At 45.4% G+C, this 23,335-nt stretch overlaps 1 long non-coding RNA gene across 3 annotated transcripts in view; it reads left to right on the top strand.

Moving 5' to 3' along the window:
* Positions 1-14,309: 14,309 nt before the first annotated feature.
* The window catches only part of LOC120392056, a 62,322-nt gene continuing 53,296 nt past the window's right edge, over positions 14,310-23,335 (top strand). For all 3 annotated transcript variants that reach the window (XR_005591573.1, XR_005591574.1, XR_005591575.1), the window contains exon 1: positions 14,310-14,364. This is a non-coding gene — a long non-coding RNA (uncharacterized LOC120392056). The remainder of the gene's footprint in view (positions 14,365-23,335) is intronic.

The following is a 23,335-nucleotide window of genomic DNA, read 5'->3' as shown; positions in this document are numbered from 1 at the left end:
GGGGTGCCTTTGTTCGATCCCGCATCCGCCTCCTTCGGGAGATGGATCGCGGCTCCCGCTTCTTCTACACCCTGGAGAAAAGGAGGGGGGCCAAAAAGCACGTCACCTGCCTCCTGGTGGAGGACGGCAACCCCCTCACGGATCCGGTGGAGATATGCGGGAGGGCCAGGGCCTTCTACGCGGCTCTTTTCTCCCCGGATCCGACCGATCTTGACGCTTGCAAATTTCTCTGGGACGGACTCCCGATGGTCAGCGCGGGCGACCGGGACCGGCTAGAGCTGCCTCTCACTCTGGCCGAGTTCTCAGAAGCCCTCCATCGCATGCCCACCAATAAATCTCCGGGCATGGACGGGCTGACCGTGGAGTTCTACCGCGTGTTCTGGGACGTCCTCGGCCCAGACCTAGTCACCATCTGGGCCGAGTCTTTGCGGGGCGGGGTCCTCCCTCTCTCGTGCAGGTGAGCCGTGCTCGCCTTATTGCCGAAGAGGGGGGACCTCCGCGATTTACGGAATTGGCATCCCATCTCGCTCCTCAGCACGGACTACAAAATCATTGCGAAGGCCATCTTGATGCGGCTAGGGTCCGTGCTGGCGGACGTGGTCCACCCAGACCAGACCTACACCGTCCCGGGCCGCACGATCTTTGATAACTTGTATCTGGTCCGGGACCTTCTGGAATTAGGGTGTAGAGATGGTCTCTCGTTCTCCCTCTTGTCCCTGGATCAGGAGAAGGAGTTCGACAGGGTGGACCACGGGTATCTCCTGGGCACTCTGCAAGCATTTGGCTTCGGACCCCAGTTTGTGGGTTTTCTCCAGGTGCTGTACGCTTCCGCGGAGTGTCTGGTCAGGCTCAACTGGACCCTGACCGAGCCGGTCAGCTTCGGGCGAGGAGTACGGCAGGGGTGTCCCCTCTCAGGTCAGCTGTACGTTCTGGTGATCGAGCCCTTCCTCTGTCTCCTCCGTTGGAGGCTGACGGGGTTGGTGCTCCAGGAGCCGGAGCTGCGGCTGGTCCTGTCGGCGTACGCCAACGATGTGCTCCTCGTGGTCCAGGACCCAGGCGACTTGGCACGGGTGGAGGCTTGCCAGGCCATTTATTGGGCGGCCTCCTCCGCCCGGGTCAACTGGGTCAAGAGCTCTGGCCTGGTGGTCGGGGACGGGTGGCAGGCGAGCTCCCTCCCACCCGCGCTTCAGGCCATCCGGTGGAGCGTGGGTCCGCTGCTCTATCTCAGCGTTTACCTTTCTGCCATGCATCCCTCTCCGCCGGAGAACTGGCACGGTTTAGAGGGCGGGGTGAGGGCACGGCTCCGGAAATGGACAGGACTACTCCGGTGCCTCTCTCTCCGGGGGAGGGCGCTGGTGCTGAATCAATTAGTCCTGTCCATGCTCTGGTACCGCCTCAACACCCTGGTCCCGGCCCCAGATTTCCTGGCCAACCTCTGGACGGCAGTTCTGGAGTTCTTCTGGCCAGGAACGCATTGGGTCCCTGCAGGGGTGCTCCACCTGCCCCTGGAGGAGGGGGGGGGCAGGGCCTGAAGTGCTTGCGCACTCAGGTCCACGTCTTCCGCCTCCAGGCCTTGCAGAGGCTCCTGTATGGTGCGGGTAGTCCGGTGTGGAGCGTATTGGCACACGCCTTCCTTCGCCGCTTCCGAGGGCTCCGATACGACCGGCAGCTCTTTTATCTCCATCTGAGAGGTCTTCCGCGAGACCTCTCCGGGCTGCCGGTCTTCTACCAAGACCTCCTCCGGACCTGGAAGCTCTTTTCAACTACCAGGTCCGTGGCAGCCACCGTGGGGGTTGATCTCCTCGCGGAGCCCCTGCTACACAACCCCCAGCTTCGTGTGCAGGTGGCGGAGTCCCCCGCGGTGCGCCAGAGGCTGGTCTTGGCGGGAGTCATCAGGGTCGGAGACCTCCTGGACTACGACCGGGGAGACTGGCTGGATCCCCTGACGCTCGCTCAGCGCTTGGGGCTCTCCAGACCTCATACTCCCCGGCGCGTACTTCAGGAGGTGAAGGCCGCTTTACTGCCCGCTGCTCGGGCCTACCTCGACCGGGTCCTGTGAAAGGCCACGCCCCGCCCACCTTCCACCCCAGGCCCCGTGGACCTTTTTATCGGGCCCCTGCCCCATGGACCCAATCGGCCCCCTCACCCTTTCGCTGCGAGCTGGCTGCCCAATCTGCAGCCGGTTCTGTTCCAGACAGCGCCAAGAAAACATCTGTACATGCTCGTGCTCCACACTCTTCACCACCTCACCCTTGCGTCCCGCCCCGATACAAAATGGTGGGACCTCCTGCCACCTCTCGAGGGTGAGGAGCCCTGGTGGGCCAGCTTGTATTCTGCCCTGGTCCCGAGGCCCGCCGGGGACGTCAGTTGGCGGCTCCTTCACGGGGCCGTGAGCACGGGCGTGTACTTGGCGCGGTTTACCCCTGTCCCCAACACCTGCCCCTTTTGCGGCGTGAAGGAGACCCTGGCGCACGTTTATTTAGAGTGCGCCAGGTTGCAGCCCCTGTTCCGGCTCCTCTTGGATCTCCTCTTGCGTTTTTGGTTGCACTTTTCCCCTCACCTGTTTATCTATGCACTCCCCATCCATGGCCCCACAAAGTCGCGGGATCTCCTTATCAACCTCCTCTTGGCCCTGGCCAAACTGGCCATCTATAAAACCAGGGAGAGGAAGTTGGCCGACGGGATTTCCTGCGACTGTGGGGCCTATTTCAGCTCCTCCATCCATTCACTCATCTGGGCAGAGTTCCTCTGGGCGGCGTCCACTGGCTCCCTTGACGCCTTCGAGGAGCAGTGGGAGTTGACCGGGGTTCTCTGCTCAGTGTCCCCATCAGGTTTCCTTCATTTAGCCCTATGACCTCACTCCCGATCCTGTTTTTTTCATTGGTTGTCCCACGTAATTAGTTAGTGTCCCGGACCTGTGGATCCTCCCCTTAGGCTGGGGTGAGGTCCTTTAGCAGTGGATACTAATAGGACCAGACTCCTGTACTCCACTGGCCTGGGTCTGTCACACATTATATTGATTTTCAGGCAAAGAGGAATAATAATGTATTAAACCAAGATGAAGCAGGGGATAGCAGACAAATAACAAAAGCTAAGCACAAGTCAAGCTTCTTTGTTGTCAACATCACTAACTAGTTTAGCCAGATTCTTCCCCCGAAATGAGAGACAAGGTTGGAGGTTCTCTTCCCCATCTCTGCCCTCCTCCTCAGTACAGTGGGTCAAATAACATGGAGTAGTTGGTATGGAAAGCTTTAGGGAAGAGTTTGGTAGCTGTAATTAACTTTCACAACTGTTTAAAATTATTATTTTTTTGGATGGATGGAAATGTGGCTCAAAGTTCTGCTTTCCATTAGAGAATGGGGTGGGAATCTAAGTCACTGTTAAAAAGTCACCACACACTGAAATAAGATATCATAGTCTTACTTCCTCTCATCTCACACCTACTAGTAGAACTGAGCAGAGTCAGGAGTGAGAAGCAATAGTCACAACAATGGTAAAATCCAGGGGGCATGATTTCCCCCACACTCATAATCCCCCAAACCCAATTTTGTTGAAAAAAAAATAATCTTAATTCCCTCTTCCTGAAACAGTCATTCCTAGAGAAGGTAGAAATATGATCCTTAAGTCCACACAAAATAGATTCAGAGTTTTAAATCCTGCATGCTTGATTTTTTTAATGCAAAATGGGTATTTGTCAGTGCACATGAATGTTTGAAACCTGACAATGATAGATGGGAATTATCCTTCAAAGGAAATTGGAGAAGCACTATCTTATGAGACAAGTAAAGTAAGAATAGAAAAGGCACTGGAAATAAATTGTAGGAAAAATAATTGAATTAGACACATGGATTATCTGACTTCATAAGTACTCACCTTAAATATCTATGCTTCATATCTCCACCAAAGTGAGAATAACATAGATGCATACAGCAGTCACTACTGAAAGTCACCCTTGTATGTCTCAAGTATCTTTCTTAAAGTCATGGAGTTACTCAATTCATACTACTTCTACATCAGTGTATCAAGCCCAGCATCTCTCACTATATACTACAAAACTTCCATTTCCTTACAATAGGAAATGACTGCAGTTTTTCACCACCATGAGGTACTATTTCATACTGACTGTTATATGTGCAATACGTTTCAGTCAGATGAAAAAATAGGCTTACTTCTGTGCTGGTGCAAACTGGCACAACTTCATTTACTTCAATAGACCTGTTCATTCACAGCAACAGAGAATTTGGCTCCATGTGCTTGGCGTTCTTTGCAAGAATCTTAAAAAAATTAGAAAATAGACTTTGCAGAATGCTTTACTAATTAGTGCAACTTGGCTACACTTTAATACTAATACAATAAAAACAATTGGAAAACTTAACTTCTGAGCTTGGCAACTGTTCTGTATTTTTCTTCACTAAAGTTTATAGTTTCTCTGGAAGTGACTCAGCTTTCTGAAGTATTTGTTAGATTGGACTGTGAATTCCATAGGAAATATTTGATGGTTTCCATGTGTGTGTGTGTGTGTGTGTGTGTGCGCGCAAAATGCAAGAGCAGGTTTCCTGGGTGTGAGAGCTTACCTGAACATTCAGTAGTGAAACAGAAAAGAGAAGACAAACAGCATTGTTCTTCAAAGCTAGAACAAAATAGCTTTTAGGACTGAGACAAGTAATTTTATTTTATGTTTATATATAAAGTGACAGGACCAATGACAAATAAGAGATCATGAGAACATGAAAAAAGATGGGACATGAATAAATTAAAAAAAAAAAAACCAAACCTTACAGGGGGAAGCAGCTCTGACACCTCTACCCTCATGCTTCTCACAATGAGCCTACCATTAGAAGGTATTTTAAAGTTTCCTCAGCACCCATTAACTTCAGTGGGAGCTGAGGACACTCAGCACATTTTAGGAGGCAATCAGCACCTCCCAGGTAAGTAGAAAAAAATGTTTGGTTCAAGTCTAGGTAATCCTGTTCTGTGTTATTCTATTTGCCATTCAAAACTCTGGTTTTTGTGTCACTTCCTTGGGGCTTTGTATTGGGTTATGTAACTTGCTTGGTTAAGTTTGCACACTTTGGTCTCCTCCTGATATTACTGTCTCTCTTCTGTGCAAAGATCATTTTGAAGTTCTGTTCTGTAGTATCTTCACATCCTTTGTTGATATTATAAATTTATTCAGTTTGCTATATTGCAATAGAAGAGTTACCTGGAAGTTCTACCTCATAGCTGAGGAATGGACAAATAGGTGCTGAAGCAGAGGTTAAAGATACAACATTTTCATCATGTTGGTCTTGAACAAAGAGACTGAACAGGTAACTTAAGTGATCTTTATTTTGCAGAATAATAATAGAGAAGAATAAAGGAGCCACCTTCAGAAGGACGATGAAAAATTTAACATAAAACATTTATTCCATATTTCAGTATAAACCAGGACAATAAGCATATCTCCTTTTTCACACGGCACCATGAGTTTGTAGTTATCAAGCTAGTTGTTTCCCAATCTGAAAACTCATTTTTAGTACATAAAAAAAATGCTGTTTGCTGTATCATCCAAGATGCCTATATTCCTATTGTGTATATTAACCTTATTATTAACATTTAAAAACATAATTGATGGTGGTGTTTTCACAACTCCAAAGCAGTAAGAGAAAAAGGATAGTATTCTTCTTAAGAAAGGATGTCCACCAACCCTTAGTAAATAAGAAAATAATGCAACATCTTATTTCTGCCCTTGCTCTTGCAGCAACTGTATCATATGACTACTTAAGTGCTGAAAAAGAATCCACAGCTTTACCTTTTCAGCTTGAAAAAATGTAACAAGATTTATTGGAAAAATATAGGGTTATGCTCCCTGATTTTATGAACTTGTTGGCAGTTTCTATATATCACCACTATGTGGAATATACAGTGCTTAGAAATGTTTAAGTAATAGATCAATATTTTAAATATATATAAATCTTACTTCTATTACCAATATTTTGGATGTTGTTATGCTTCTATGAAATTGCTAAAATATGCTATAGCCATATCCAGAATATCCATTAAACACTGATTTTACACACACAAAGGGTAGTTTTTGTACAACATGCGAATGTTACATGGAACAGTGATTTCATCCTACTGTAGGAACAGTTGCTTGTACTTGCCAGCTTCAGTTTTTTGAATGTACTGAAGTAATGGAATATAGTGCCCTGACCTTAAATTCCAAGTATAATAAAACGGTTTGTCAATGATAACTTTTATGACAAAATCCACAAGGACCTCAGATTAACGTTCCAGTGAATGGACAAACATGGGTTAATTAAGTAGCTTTGGGGAATTAATGTTTTTTAGATATGCTGCTATACTCTTGGCGCAAAAGCTGTATAAAAGGGGAATTTAAGAGTGATAGCGAAGGAGAGAAAAGATCACATCAGGGTTTGGAAAAGAATTTAAGGTTTCTTCTTTCTGTGAAAAATATGGGAATGGTGTAAGGATTGTTCTGTAGCCACCCATATTTTATGTTCATTCCAAGGTATAGCTCACATGTACTTCTGGGAAAAAATCAGATGTTTTAGAGGTTTGCGATGTGGTATTTGAATGAAAAGGTACTACAGTCCTTTACTATTTTTTAATCATTACCAGACAGAATATAGAACGCTTAAGAAGTCCTTAACCAGTTTTGTAAACATTTCTATGGTAGAATAATTGAAAACTGTCAAAATAAACCCGTTTTATTTTAATATTTCCATCTCCTCTTCCTTTGTAAACTGTAATTCATAACTCAGGTACCTGACAGCACAAGATAAACATTGAAAATTAAAAACCTTGTAGGTGCTTTGAACCAAGTTTAAGACAGAAATTTCAATAAGAAAGATTAAGCTACCATAAGTCCCTATTTTCTAGGCCTGGCAGTCCAGCTGGTAAGAAAGAGAATATAGAGCTGAGGGTTCTCCCCACTGTGTTTAAAATCTCAGTAATCAATAACTTGCAAGCTGGTATGAAGTACTTCCTTGATTGCAAACCAGCATTCAATCAGTGAGTGAAATTTTAGGAGTGTTTGAGTCCTGTCAAAAATCCACACATTTTTCAGGTACTTTGATTAAGACAATCAATTGGAACTTTTTTTTTTTTGGGATAATTTGTGGTATGATGCCACAGTCATTAAGCTGAATCAAATGAACATATGGCAAGTTTCAGGGGACTGGAAATATCTGAAGTGAAAAAGAAAAGATTTGGCTGATTTAGGTCATTATGTGTTAAGATTTTGGCTCAGACATACTCACAAAATATGTTTATTCAGCACGTAAATATCAAGTCACTTGGATAACGAATAAAAGAAATTCCACAATTGAAACCTCATGAACGAAAACTATTTTTTTAATTAAAAAAAAGTTTTACATGTTTCCAAAGCAATTCTGTCAAGTCTTTGGCACAAATATTTTACATATCTCAAGGTTGATAGTTTAACTGAATGGTAAGTTAGAAAGTAGCTTCTCCTTGCCAAAGGTGAATAATAGCCATCAGCTTCTAGTTAAAATATATTTTTTGCATGATTTAAAAAAAAAAAAAGTTTGCCAAACAACCCAAATGCAATCGAGAAAGCCAACAAGCTCAGGGATCCTACAGATTCCCACATGTTCATTCCGGCACTTTTCTTCTCCTACACATTCCAATCAGTTACTGCCCTTGTTACCTCACTTAATGCTTTAGCATTAAGAAACATTGATTCCTCGTACAATCTGCATGAATTCAAAATAAGTGTGTTCATTAGACTTAGAACTCCTGACTACCACTAGCATCAGGTTAACAACAGGCAACACAGCCTCAATTTTTTTTTAAAATGAACTATAGGCCATAGGGTCCCTTACATGGGCTATTCCCAAGTAGGGGGCAGAAAAATCAAAAATCAAACTTGTCCTTGCAGAATTTTTAAGGCATCTTTTCCTTGGCAGGAAAGGGTGTGTGTGTGTGTGTGCGTGTGTGTGTGGTGGTGGTGGTTGGGGGGGGGGGTCAGGATTTTCTTTCCTACCTCTGCTCAAGTGGCAGGGCTTTGGCTCCCAGGCCCTTGTCTAGACTAGGGTTTAAAATGTGTGACATAACATGCATTAGCTAACACTGGTAGCTAAAGTGTTTGAAAAGTCTAATGTAGACAAGGCACATGGTCTGTAACACATACTGGCACTTGGTTGGGCTGAAGCCTAGTGGGAGAGGCTCGGCTTTAATTAGACCAGGGCTTCATTGCCCTTTGATTTGGAATTGTATTTACCATAACTGTGATAAGGATTTTTTTAATTCTATGAGCATAAGATCCCAGGCTGGTCAACAATGCAATCAAGGAAACAAGGAGACCAGGTGGGGTGAGAAAATAATTAACTTGCAAATAGTATCTTGAGGAGGCTTGCCAAGATAATGCTCAAGATCTCCCAGCTGTTAAAACACAAATTATAGAGCCCTTGAAATGACCGAGTAGACAGAAGGTACTGGAAAGACTAGGTATCAAGGGATACAGATCAACATTATATATTTGGTAAATATACAAGGGGGATTGTGTACTCTGAGAAATGTAATTACAGGGATGAAGTCCTATCTCGGAGGTAATTGTACAAGGCTGTTTGGTTAGAAGCCTGAGGACTGTTAATGAGGATTTTTGACACCTCAAGACAAAAGAACTTTGATCCATAAACTCACACAAGCCAAAGGGGACACAATGAACTGGGAAAAAGGCTGGTGTAACTGATTCAACCCCACACATTGTTGGCAAAAGCATTGAAGACTGTTGCTGTGACTATAGAACTTTTAATTTTGCTTAAATCAATAGTTTAACACTATAAAGTTCAGCTTGGCTAGCTAGGCTTTCCATAGTCTTCAGACTAATCACCAGAAATTTGACTGTTTTATTTTGAATACTTTTTTTCTTCCCCAACCCCACAGTCATAAATAAATCTTACCTTATTTAAACTAGTTAGGTGCTTTACAGACAGGGGCGGCTCTAGGTATTTTGCCGCCCCAAGCACAGCAGGCAGGCTGCCTTTGGCGGCTTGCCTGCGGGAGGTCCTCGGTCCCGCGGATTTGGCGGCACGCCTGCGGGAGGTCCGCTGAAGCCATGGGACCAGTGGACCCTCCGCAGGCATGCTGCCAAAGGCAACCTGCCTGCTGCCTTCGTGACGACTGGCAGAGCGCGCCCCGTGGCTTGCCGCCCCAGGCATGCACTTGGTGTGCTGGTGCCTGGAGCCGCCCCTGTTTACAGATATTGGGAACCTGTATTTTGAATGAGAAGGTGCTACAGCCCTTTACTACTATTTTTGTCATTACCAGACAGAGAATATAGTGCTTGAGAAGTCCTTAACCATTTTGTATGTTTCTGTGGTAAAAATAATTGAAAGTGTCAAACTAAACCCTCATGTACACTAAATGGCCACTTCTATGGACCCCTCTTGCAGTGAGGGCAGAGAGAGGAAGGGGAGCACATTTTACAGTGTGAAGGGGAAAGTGGGTATTATGTACTCACAGAGGACCCACAGGAATGTGAAGGGGTATGGATGCCATGGACAGCAGCCATTTTCTGTGGCCACCTTTGATCACCCTCTCCCTGCAGAACTTTAACTCCATAGAGAACCTATGGGTTTGAGGAAGGTGGGTGGGTAGAGGCTGGATTCTTCTACGCTGCCCCATCCCATATTAGTCTGTTAAACATCTCCATTTGTGTTAACAGAGAGGAGCTATAATCCTATATTATGATCCTCTTTCTTGGTGACATGAAGCAGCAGGCTCACATGGTACAAGGAGGTCTAACCATTTATGTGCTATAAATCTTTCATTTGGGATATCTTGAGAACATGATCTAGTCTGCAGAAATTCTGTAAACACAAGCTCAAAATTAAACCTGCATTTCACTCAGCCACATAATTTTAATTCTGTATTTCTTACTCTTTTCTCTCTTGACCTTTCCTTATCAAGGTTCGTATATGATCCCCATACCTAGTGCTATCTGAGCAAGTAATCTAGAATTGCCCTTGAAGTTAGTGTCTTAATTCCAGGACTTTCAGCTGTTAACATCCTGAGGTGTGACTGCACAAAATGGTAGACCCTTCATATTGCACAGAACTTCAGGCTAAAGCAGACTATACGGTATGTGAAAGGATGTGGCTCTAGTTAATTTTTCATGAAGTATGAGAACATTTATTTTTCTGATCTCTTTTAAAATACACTTTATGCTGTCATCATACTGAATATTTGTTTGTTTTGAAAAGCCTAAGTTTTACATTTGTGTGTGTATTCACAAGTCACTTCCTGAACATTTTGTCTGTGGATGAACAAAAAAAAATACAATTTCTCTTGGGGGCTTGTTCCTTTTCAGATTCCTCACAGAGGGTTCTCTTCTGCCATTGTACAATTCAAACAAAGACACACAGCGAGCATGCACAATATTCTTTTTTTATATTTCTGTGCTGTTAGCAGTTGCTCTTTGAAGCATTTTTTCCTGTTTGTAAAATTTATGACACTAATAAAACATTACACTAAATATGACTATAGTTTGAGCTATGATTTCCACTGAAACAAAGGGATAAAAGCCACAAGCCTACATTCAAAACAAGGCTAAATTTGAATAATTCCAAAGATTATATGAAAGGTGAACAATGGATGCAGCATTATGATGACTGTAGCTATTTGTTAAAATATCCCATTACAGTCGGTCCTGGGCACAAGCTGGGTACAAAGAGCATCATTTCCTCTTGTGCCCCTGCCTGGATGCTGCCTGAAATCTGGATGGGGAGAATAGCCTCTCTTTGCAGCCCCTTGAGCTCAAGCTGTCTGAGGGGGACGGGAGCGGTAGGGCCATGTGTCCACCCCAGTTCCAGCACTGGCAAGATGAATAAGGTGCAGGAATATGCTGTTGTGGTGTAATAGGCACAGGAGCATGTGTTCCGAGGTGCCCTCAAGAGGAACTGTGGCTGAGTGATCCAGAATTACTCTTTGGGAATCTGGCTGATGGGCCTCTCTACTCCCCCTCTAACAGATCTGAAGGCACAATGGCAGAACCTAGCTGAGTACCTGTGGCTACTCTAAACAGACGTCATAAAAACTAGACACCATCAGTTTAGGGGAGCCACAGGTACTCCGCTTGTGCTCCCAGAAGCAGTAGTTCCAGGAATGACTGGTAGCAATGGCCAACACTTATTACCCACTACCTTGATGCAATTCCTGGAATTATGGCTTCTGCCCCCACTATTTCATCTGGATGTCATTTAGGAGCATTACGTCAAATTAAGACTGTGAACACTGCTGAAGACCATGCCAACAAAGCTGAGACAATATCAAGAAACTTTACCCATTGGTGAGAAGCCAAATTTCTGGTCTCTTGTCCTTCTTCCTGGAAGATCTGGGACAAAGCTCCTCAGCCAAGCCAAGAGGTTACTGCTATATCCCTTTATCAGCCTTCACCGCCAACAAAAACAGACAGAGGGAAAGGTGGACAGAAGGCCCTAGTCTAAGTAAAATATCAAATTGGGAAACTTCTTTCCCCAGCTTCAAACATGGTGTTTAGACCCACTGCATAACTACAGAGCCAAACCCCAAGATTCCGTAGAGATGAATGTGTTCAACATATATTGCTATTTTAATTGATCAAAACTGTGAACATAAGTTTACAGTGACTAAATCCTGCCCCCTCTGCCCTTGCCAGACATGCTCCAGCTGCTCCCACTGCCAAAGGGAAAGAGGCAGCAGCACTTCACCTTGCCTCTCTCTCTGTTCCTAGCTAGGATGGGAATTTATAGCCAGCCTCACTTGAATAATATAAACTAGTTCTGTGATATTGTGAGAATGTGCCTCTATCACTGATAATGTGGGACTGACTACATGTAAACCCTAGGGCCTGAAGTCTGAGGGTATGTCTACACAGCAAGGAAAAAACAGCAGCTATCCTATGCTAGCTGACTCTGACTTGCAGGACTCAGGCTTCAGGGCTGTTTCATTGCTGTGTAAGGTCCTGGAGCCTGGAAGTCTACACAGCAATGAAACAGCCCTAGCCAGCTGGCACAGGCCACCTGTGAGTTTTTCTTTGCTGTGTAGACATACCCTTAGAGCAGGAGTTCTCAAACTGGGGGTCACAAGGTTATTATATGGGGGGTCACAAGCTGTCAGCCTGCACCCCAAACCCCACTTTGAATCCAGCATTTATAATATGTTAAATATATAAAAAAGTGTTTTTAATTTATAAGGGGGGGGGTCACACTCAGAGGCTTGCTATGTGAAAGGGATCACCAGTACAAAAGTTTGAGAACCACTGCCTTAGAGAGCAAAGAGCTCTCTATTGCCATTTAGTGGTAAAATGGGACAAAACGGAGAATGCTAAAGAATGGCAGATGGTCAGGTGCTCCATAGGGGAGGAAGCTCTCTTGTTGGAGAGCAAAAGGAATTGACTGATTGGGCCAGGCATCCTTTGTATTTTAGCTTTGTGACTGTTTGGTTAAAGCACAGTTAAATTTTGGCTTTGGGGGCAATGAAATGCTGTTGACCTGCTTGGGAATCACAAGGGTAAGTGAATATGCCTAGGCTCAGCCTGACTGGGCTTGCTATCGGACACAGTTGGGTAAAAAAGACTGGACAGAGAGGAAGACAGAGGAGGAAAAAGGCTCTGAGCTTCAGCTAGGATTGCCTCGCTGGTGGTGAGGACTCTGTAAAAGGGCCCCAGATACTAATGACCCATGAGCTGAGGCTGCTGCAGGATAGTGGATTGCACTGAGTTGAGGGTGCCTTCTAGGCAACTGATGCTGCAGAGGACAGATGGTGCAGAGCGGTGGTGGCTCAAGCAGATCTGAGGCAGTTTGGGCCAAAGCCACAAATAGAGTAGCCTGCCTGGAGGACTCTGGTGCAGCCTCCCTACACAGCAATTAAAGTTGCAATCACGCCAGTTGGTCAGATGGTAGAGCCCCCAGAGCAGGCCAGGCAGCATCCTTGGACTTCTCCAACTCAGGACAGCTGACTGTAAGGAAGTGGAGAAGGAAGTGGCTGGAACGCACCAGCCACTCAATTGCCAGGAAGACTGAGGGTAGGACTATGGTTAAGGCACCCAAGGGGGTGGAAATCTTACCTCATAGAATTTGAGAATGAATTGCTGATTTTCCCACATTAATTCTGTTGTTAAAGGGCTGTTATAATACCAAATCCTGTCAAACTAGTGGGTATTTTATTAGCAAGAGTGTTTGTTTCACATGCCCAAGTTTTAATTAAGCCTATTATGAAAGAAAAGTTTTATGGGTCAGTTTATGATGCTATTCTATCATTTTGACACATTTATATCAGAATATTTACTTATCTTTTAATAACAGAGGAGTTTGTTCCATAAAAGACAAGGTTGTTAGAAGCATCTCATTTTCACATGGGCTACTAGAGGAAATTTACACGCTAAGTTGTACATATACGTAAAATAGGCAAAATGTTCTTTAATGTCAAAACCTGCTCACTTTACATGTGAGTAGTGCCATTGTCATTTATGGGAAAACTATCATTAAGGAGAGGGGAATTCGATCTGTAGTCTGTACATGAACAAAGGAATTATGATATCAGTGCTAAAAAATAACTGGTCAATAGCAGGTTCTTTAATATTTGCACATATGTTAAATGGCTCAATGTTATCAATGATGCAAGGGTGCCTAGTAGTTTGCTCAAGGTATCAGACATAGTGTTAGCATTAATATAAAAAAATTAAATCTCTTTAAAGAATGCTTAAAAACGGAGTTGGAAGAATGTTTTTGTAAACAAGTGGTCTCGCCCCTCATGGCCTCAGAGCAACCCTGCAAATGCCCCCTCACCTCTTTTTGAATCACTAGTAACTTCATGGAATCTGTTTAACAACAGTTTATTAACAAACTCCGTGCAAGTAGTCCCTAACAAAGTCACAAAACAGTCCATATCACCTCAGTGCAAGTAGTCAATCATATGTTCTCTTGGTCCTTAACATTGTTGAGATGAGTTCCTGTCTGCATCCTGTAAAACTTGCCCATACCGGTATTGCCCTGGCCTCTTCTTTTGTCATTCAGTGTTGAACGCATTCTAAGACAATATGCATTTCCTCACCTTTTGGAGGCGAAGCCAGACTTTAAGGCACCTGCTCCCCTACTTGGTGTAAACTTTGCTTGTGCCAATCAGAAACGAACACAAACAGGTTTTGGGCCCCGTCCCCTATGACACTTCTATGATGTCATAGTTGGTACTTTAGGCCTGCCTGCCATGTGCAGGCAGGGAGAGGAGAAAGAAAAACGAATCCTGTGTATCCTGTGTACACCCGTAACCGAGCCTGATCACCTCGAAGCCTCTCTCTCAGCTCACGTGTTTCAAACAGAGCTTCTACGTTTGCCGGTCATTATGCGTTGGTTTGTATTTGTAAGTATCAGTTATTACTAAATGCTGCATCTTTGTTTATAAATATTGTTAGTAGATATTTTAGTCATTGTGTGTTTTAAGTTTCATCAACTCTATTAGCTAATCATACGCTGCTCCCTTACCCCTTGTAATTATCCCCAATAAAACTTTAAATTGATTAATTTTAGTGTGTGTGTCTGCAGTTTGCATCGTGACTCATACTCTCCTTGCATCCCTTACCAATATAGTCTGTTGCCACGTGCAGCCTGGTAAATAACAGGCCTGCATTTTCTTTCGCCCCTGCGAGTCCGTGGCAATCTACATGGCGTCACGAACAGGATGCAAGGAAGTTGGGCCATGCCCGTGGCACGCTGCAGACCGCACAGATGATGAAACTGAACAGTTCCAACATTTGCAGTTTCACCTTTTTACTAGCCAGAATTCGACTAATCCAAAAATAGAATGGATCTGTTCCCTTGGCTCGGGCAAAACTCTAAAAGGCTATACTGTACCATTAACCCTGGCAGATACTCTGAGGATGTTTCCGCCGTCCTGTTTAGCATGATATGCAAGGCCCTTGATCTGTGCTCTGTCCTCCACGGGGGCACAATGTTTGCAGCTAAACAGGCAGCCCCAGGCTCTCCTAAAGATAATAATGAGGAGAAGACAGAAAAGGTAGAGCCCATCACTACCCCCGCCAAGTCCCTCAGAAAATTTTGCCACCCCCATATGAAGCTCCTAAAGCTCCTCTGTATCCAGCTCTGCCAACAGCCCCAGAATTTACTGAATCTAAAACTGTAGCAGAAGCTTTGCCTATTGCGATAACTAACCTTGATGGAGTTAATCTTTCTTGGCTCAGGTCTCGCTACCTTCCTAGGTTGCTCTTCACCCCCCTCATCCCCCCCTCCGCCTCTCCTCACTTCGGCTCTCTCTTTTTGTTTTAAAAATTAAAAGCTATAGTTTTTACAGAAACCTCCAAAAAATAAAGCAATTGAAAACAGAACAAAACAAGAAACAAAAAGAAAACAAGGTAAAAACTTTAAATCCAGTAAATTAATTATTTTAACCCTTCAGGAATGCAACAGCTGGAATTATTCCTAAGTTTCTTGAAGATATGGTTGCCAAGCAACAGAAGTGCACTCTCTGCTTCTTATCCTAACCACTAACTTATATTTGAAACATGGGCTTTTCTTATTTCCATATAGCAGAGTTTTAAAATAATGTTAAATATAAAGTAATGCAAAATTCCTTGTTACCGAATTAATACAATACATTTGGCAAATACTAATATATTTTTATCAAATTTATGCTACAAGTTTTAAATAAGGTAATAATTTGTTTATTCAAATGTTTAACCCTTTTACTTTTTATTTTTGGTTGTGTTATTTTGTATAAATATGAATAGAATTTTGGCGCCATTTGTTTTTAATTGTAAGTTTGTCCTGTATGTCATGTGTGTGTGTTGTGTCTATGTTGTGTGTGTCACATGACTATTTTTTTTCTCAAAAAATTATTTTTATTTTGTTGCATCAAAAGTCCCTAACAAAGTCACAAAACAGTCCATATCACCTCAGTGCAAGTAGTCAATCATATGTTCTCTTGGGCCTTAACATAACACATACCCCAGTCTGGAATCTTCTGCCATGCCCAGACTCTGTCAGTCATCCTCTGTTCTTCTGCAAGGACAGCAACCTCAGCCCTCCCTACTCGGGTGCAACCTTGCTCTTCCCAGTGGAAATTCCCACAGCCTCTCCACTGGGAATATCTTCCTTTCCCTGTTCTCTGGGTCCAACTCTCCAGCAAGGAGATGTCAGTGAGTATGCCCCTCTCTGGCTCAGAGTCAGCAGGCAACTCCCTTTGCTGCTGTGTAAGGGATACATGGAAGATAGATGCCTTGACTGATTAACACCTACTGCTTCCTTCTGGCCAATAAAAAATTAGAAAAGCTATTCACTTTTTTCGGGGGGTTGGGGGGGCTTATCCCAACATGGGATCCACCTAGGAAGACAATAAGAAAATGGTTCACATACATCAGACATTTTGTCCTAAGGATCCCCATATAAGCCAGGTTCAGGCATTTCTGTCCCCAAGAACAGAAACTAAAATGGCTAAATGAGAGAATCAATCACCTTAGGCAAGAGTCTTTTGTAGTTTGCATATGGATAAAATCTCTTCTCTCCACCCAATCTAGCTAAAAAGAACTCCAAGTTACCAAGCAAGGGTCATACCCTGCTTTCCTAAGCAAAATGACCCATTCCACATTGAGTGGACTAAGAAGCTGCAAGTTAATCAAAACAAGAAATGTGACTAAGGCCTGGTCTACACTAGGACTTTAATTCGAATTTAGCAGCGTTAATTCGAATTAACCGTGCACCCGTCCCCACCAGGAAGCCATTTAATTCGACATAGAGGGTCTTTAGTTCGAATTCTGTACTCCTCCCCGACGAGGGGAGTAGCGCTAAATTCGACATGGCTATGTTGAATTAGGCTAGGTGTGGATGCAAATCGAACTTAGTAGCTCCGGGAGCTATCCCACAGTGCACCACTCTGTTGACGCTCTGGACAGCAGTCCGAGCTTCGATGTTCTGACCAGCCACACAGGAAAAGCCCTGGGAAAATTTGAATTCCTTTTCCTGTCTGGACAGTTTGAATCTCATTTCGTGGTTGGACATCGGGGCGAGCTCAGCAGCACCGGCAGCAATGCAGAGCTCTCCAGCAGAGGAGTTCATGTAATCTCTCAATAGAAAGAGGGACCCAGCATAAACTGACAGGGAAGTCTTGGATCTGATCGGTGTGTGGGGCAAGGAGTCTGTGCTTTCGGAGCTGCGCTCCAAAAAACGGAATGCAAAGACCTACGAGAAGGTCTCCAAAGCCATGAGAGACAGAGGATACAGGCGGGATGCAACGCAGCGCCGCGTAAAAATCAAGGACCCCAGACAAAAAATCAAAGCGGCAAACGGACGCTACGGAGCCTGCCACCACTGCCCCACCAGTGACCATGGACTCTGACGATGGGACAGTGTCGACGGCCAGTTCCTCGGCGATGTTCACGGACGGGGAAGATGAGGAAGGGTTTGTGGAGGACGAGGCAGGCGACAGCGCTTACAACGCTGGTTTCCCCGACAGCCAGGATCTCTTCATCACCGTCACGGAGATCCCCTACCAACCCTCCCCGGCCGTTAACCCGGACCCTGAATCAGGGGAAGGAGCAGTCGGTAAGTGCTTTAAACATGTAAACTTTTATTCTTAATATAACAGGAATCTGAAGTATGTGAAAAGGAGGTCTCTATATATATGGGGATAGAACAGAAATCCTCCTGGGAGATCTCCACGAAGCTCTCCTGGAGGTAATCGAAAAGCCTCCGCAGGAGGTTCCTGGGGAGAGCTGCCTTATTGGGTGCTCCGTGGTAGCACACTTTTCCGCGCCAGGCTTTCATGAGGTACTCAGGGAGCATTGCCTCCCCGAGCACGGCTGCATAGGGCCCTGGTTTGTGCTGGCTTTCACGCAGCATGCGCTCTCTATCTCCTTCAGTGACCGTCCTCAGGGTGATCTCACTCGGAGACTCCTGCATCTAATTAGGGGAATTACAGTAATGTTACGCCTGGTCCAAAGTATTTTTAAAAAATCTCCGGACAGACGGTGTAGCAGAGACTCAGCACGCTGCTGCGTGACAAGCGTAACGGAAAGCCAAAGAATCAAATGGACGCTCATGGAGGGAGGGGGGACTGAGGACGCAAGGTATCCCACAGTTCCTGCAGTCTCCTAAAAGCATTTGCATTCTTGGCTGATCTCCCAATACCTGTACGGTCAAATACATTGTCCGCGGCGGTTCAGGGCATAGCTCGTCAATGTACCCCCCTCCCCCACCCCCCAGAAGGAAAAGGAAAAAAAATTGTCTCTCGACTCTTTTAAATGTCACCCTATGTGTACTGAATGCTGCTGGTAGACGCGATGCTGCGGCACTGTACTGTAGCATCCTCCCCCCCCCCCATGGGTGGCTGATGGTGCAATATGACTGATATCCATCATCATCATCATCATCAGCCTTGCTGTAGATGGTGTAGTGCAATATGACTGGTACCCGTCCTCGTCATCAGCCCATAAGTAGACGAGCTGCTAACCGTCTTCATCATAGCAACAAGGGGATGAGCTCCATCAGCCCCCGCCCTTCATGTGTAAAGAAAAGATTCTGTACTGCCTGGACTGTCATAGCAGCAGGATGCTGTTTTCCTCTCCCACACACTGCTTAATGTCCTGTCTGGACAATCATAGCAGCTGGAGGCTGCCTTCCCCTTATTTCATTTCAGTAACAAGTCACTGTTTCTTATTCCTGCATTCTGTATTACTTCAGCACACAAATAAGGGGACACTGCAACGGTAGCCCGGGAAGGCTGGGGGAGGAGGGAAGCAACAGGTGGGATTGTTGCAGGAGCACCCTCTGTGAATGCCATGCAGCTCATCATTCCTGAATAATCTGACACGGAGCGGCTGTGCTCTCTGATTCTCTGAAACACTGGATCTCTACTACACTAGCCCCATATTCTATGCAGGATTATTCTATTTTTAGATACCATAACGGAGGGATTGACTCGGGGAGTCATTCCCAGTTTTGTCTTTTGCGCCCCCGGCTGATCTCGGCCACGGGCACCTATGACAGCAGCAGAAGGTATAATGCAATACGACTGGTAACCATCATCACCTTGCCAATTTACAATGGCATGGTAGATGGTACAATATGGCTGATAACCATCTCTGCTGTCATGCAAAAGCAAATGAATGCTGCTGTGTAGCGCTGCTGAATCGCCTCTGTCCGCGGCATCTAGTACACATACGGTGACAGTGACAAAAGGCAAAACAGGCTCCATGGTTGCCATGCTATGGCGTATGCCAGGGCAATCCAGGGAAAATGGGCTCGAAATGATTGTCTGGCGTTGCTTTCCCAGAGGAAGGAATGACTGACTACATTTACCCAGAACCACCCGCGACAATGAAATTTGCACCATCAGGCACTGGGATCTCAACCCAGAAGTGCAAGGGTCGGGGGACACTGCGATGGGGTAGAACAGGGGCAGAGTTTATGCTTTCCGGATTGCCTGCTGCAGGAGTGCGGACGAGATAGGTGCTGTGCATGCTCTTGTTCACAGACACAGACTAGACTGTGTTCATTGTTCGCAAAAATGTATCTTTGCGAGGAATTCACTCCCTTTCTCCCATCACACAGCTTCGACTGTCTCCAGACCTGCCACAGCATCCCCCTCACAGAGGCTGGCAAAGATTAGGCGACGAAAGAAAAAGACACAGGACAAGATGATCGCTGAAGTTATGGGGTGCTCCCGAGCCGAGGCGGACCAGCAGAGCCAGTGGAGGGAGACCCTCTCTCTGTACCAGCGCTCACACAGCGAACGGGAGGAGAGGTGGCATGAGGAAGACAAGCAGGCGACTCAAACACTGCTTGGACTAATGAGGGAACAAACGGACACGCTCCGGCGCCTTGTGGATGTTCTGCAGGACCGCAGCCAGGAGGACAGAGCCCCCCCGCAGTGTATCTGCAACCACCCTCCCCCGCCACAAAGTCCCATACCTCCCGTCACCCAAAGTAACCAGAAGGAGTGGGGCCAAGGGCCGTGAAAACTGTCACTGCACCCCAGCAGAGTGCTCAAGTACCCAAAAGCTCTCATACCCTAATTTTTGAGAATTCCTTCCCTTCCTGACTCACCCAGGCCCCAATCCCAGTTTCATCCCCTGACTGTCTGGTTAATTATTAAAAATACTTTGCTGTTAATTACTGTTTCCATCATGCTTTTTTACACAACGCTGTGTTTGAAGGGGGGGTGCGGGGGTGGGGAAGGGGGTAGGGTATTGCATAAGACAGTCACCTTTAGCAGGGTACAGAGACGGGGGCAGGATCAGCAGCAGGTCACACACACAATGCAGTCAGTAGGCACCCTGGTCGGTATGGGAGGTGGTTTGCAGGTTCTGTGTGGGTGGGGGGGTACGTGACTTTGTAGCGGGGGAGGGGGGTTACAGATCTCATGCAACGGTCCCTGTCCTGGACCACAGAGCCACGCAGCAGAGGAATCTGTATCCGTCCTCCCCCGCTGCAAGGCCACATAGCCCCCGCACACAGAGTCCCAAAAAGGAGGGATGGCAGGCTCCATTGAAACAACCAGTCCGGCACTGCGGACCGCTCTGGGAGCAGGAGCCTGTCATTCCTCGAGTTTAGAGGTGGTCTTTACATCACCGCACACCCTACCCAGCACAGTCTGCATGCCAGTTTCAACCCTTTAATACCAAGTCATCAATAAAGAAACCTTTCTAAAGTCACAGTGGAACATGTGTTTTATTTTTAAACGGGTGTTGGAAGTGGGGGAAGCGGGGTGGATGGGGTATGTAACTGCAGATGCTAGTCAACAGTAACTTGGTAAAGAAACAGGGGCAGGTTCAGCTTCTCTGTAAAGAAACTGAACAGTCACAGGTCACGCTGCTCGCTGGTACTTGAAGAGTTCCTTGTCGCTGTGCAAGGCGCCTGCATAGGGCTTCACGAGCCAGGGCATTAGTGGGTAAGCTGGGTCCCCGAGGATTACTATAGGCATCTGCACATCCCCAAGAGTTATTTTATGGTCCGGGAAGAAACTACCTTCCTGCAGGCGTCTAAACAGACAAGATTTCCTGAAAACACGCGCGTCATCAACCTTGCCCGGCCACCTGACGTTGATGTTGGTAAAACGTCCCCCATGGTCCACCAGTGCTCGCAGCACCATTGAAAAGTAGCCCAATTTCTCAGCAGCTGACTGTGGAAGAGGTGGACGATAAGGTGCGAGGAGTTTACAACGGCCATAACTGCAACGGGCTCCGTGCTCGTAGTGCTGTGGCGCCCGCGCTGTCACTGAGCAGAAAAGTGCATGAACAGATTGCCCGCAGGCACTTTCGGAGAGGGAGGGAGGGCGTGATTGATAGTTCAATGATGACAGTTACCCAAAACCACCCTCGACACATTTTTTCCCCCAGCATGCATTGGGGGGAAATCCCAGAATTCCAATGGGCAGCAGGGAGTGCGGGAACTGTGGGATAGCTTCCCACAGTGCACCGCTTCCAAAGTCGACGCTGGCCCCGTTACTGTGGACTCACACAGTCGAATTAGTGTATTTAGTGTGGATACACAAATTCGACTTCATAAGGTCGATTCCACAAATTCGACTTAAGTTGATTCGAAATAGTCTCGTAGTGTAGACATACCCTAAGATTAAAAAGTGATCAACTGCCTGTTATCCTGAGACATCCAAGGCACATGTTTTCACCCCAAAACATGAGCTATACATTGTTTCCCTGTAAATCAAATAATCTGTCTTTCACCTTGAATTAGAATATGCACATTTGGTTTCCTTGTGAGGCAGATCTACATCCTTGTACATGCAGAAAGTGTCTCTTGTTCTATTGCAAGTCCTAAATAATGGAAAATGCTTCTGTATAATCAAAGAATGTATGGAGTATGAACTCCAAACTTATTATTCAAGGATTTTGTTGATTTTTATTGTAAATAATTGTTGCCCTCTAGAAGTAACAGGAATTGTCTGGCACAAGGAAAAAGAAATGTTAAAATATATAAACAAGGGTATAAAACTTTGGGATATTGAGAAATTGCTTAGAAGGACATATCCCAATCATTAGTGGGGGCAACTAATGAAATATGTTTCTTGAAATAAATCAAACTTAAAAAGCCTCTGATAAGAAAAGGATTGAAGAAATTTGTTAAATGCCAACACAGTCTACTGAATACCAGTGGAAGCAGCAAAGAAACTGGGAGCTAAAATCTAAACACTCACTTGTCATATATCCAATGGGAATAAGAGAGTGGCCATGTCCTATGAGCCCTGAAACTAGGGTATATAAACTGCAGTCACCCATGTGCTCAATAATGTTGCCTGAACACAACAAAAGAAGCTGCAGAACCCTAATTGTGACCAATGCCTGGACCAACTAGTGGAAAGGACTCTCCCCATCCCACGGTTCAGAGAATAAGAAACGGTGAGATTTCAGTTCAACTATGCCACTTTCCCAGCAGCTGGTAGAGAAACCCAGACCCACCCGCTATTCCAGGTTGCAGCTCAGGGAACCTTGAATCAGCAGCCAAGGTCTGCACCATCCCAAACCCTACTGTTATTTCCCTAAGCCTTTTCCTACTCTACTTCATCAGATCTCCCTACTCCACCACCTCTCTGGGTACATTGCTTTTCTAAAGGCCAGGAGCCCATAGCTTCTATTTTCCCCCTGAGATTTTTTTTTTCCCTTTCTAAGCCCAGCACCAACTGCAGACTTTCATGCTACAGCCCTACTGTGGTTTCAGCAGGCTTTATACAAGCTCAGCCTGTCCATGCCCACCTGGGCTTCATCATCAATTAGGCTTTCAGGCCCTGCCTGTCCCCCAGGTGCAACCTGTCAAGTTAATTGTCCTAACAACCTCTGCCTTGTGTGGGGTGGACACTCCATCACAACTTGGCAGTAGATTAATTCTTAATACAAGAATTGCTAAACTCATGTTGAAATAACAGCACAGCAGTCATTCGAACCACTGCTGTTAAGAAGGGGATTCTTCTACTAGCACACTGTAGATGTGGTGATGGCTGCAAGATTCAGCCATTGTCTGTGCTGAAACAAGCTACTTTTAGCCAAGGAATGAATTTAATGTACACAATATCTGATCCACCGTTATGCTACCTACATGTGGGGAGCAGTTTTCAAAAACAGCTGCTGGTATTTTCTCTCAATCTATTCTCCACAGTGAGCACACTAAAACCTCATGCTTCAAGAATACAGTGGTGCAATTCTTCAGTAGCCATTACCCTGCACTAAATAGGCATATTGATTTTAGAGGAAGCATTTATTCACAATCAAAGCAATTGCTGAAGTGCAGTTATTGTCTTCCTCCCAAAATGTCTAAGCTAGCATAATGCAAAGTTTAAATACCCAGTCCTTTTTATTATTAAATGTGTT

Source organism: Mauremys reevesii, linkage group 1 (genome assembly GCF_016161935.1).
Source record: "Mauremys reevesii isolate NIE-2019 linkage group 1, ASM1616193v1, whole genome shotgun sequence".
Taxonomy (NCBI): domain Eukaryota; kingdom Metazoa; phylum Chordata; order Testudines; family Geoemydidae; genus Mauremys; species Mauremys reevesii.
This window is presented reverse-complemented; position numbering and strand designations above follow the sequence as displayed.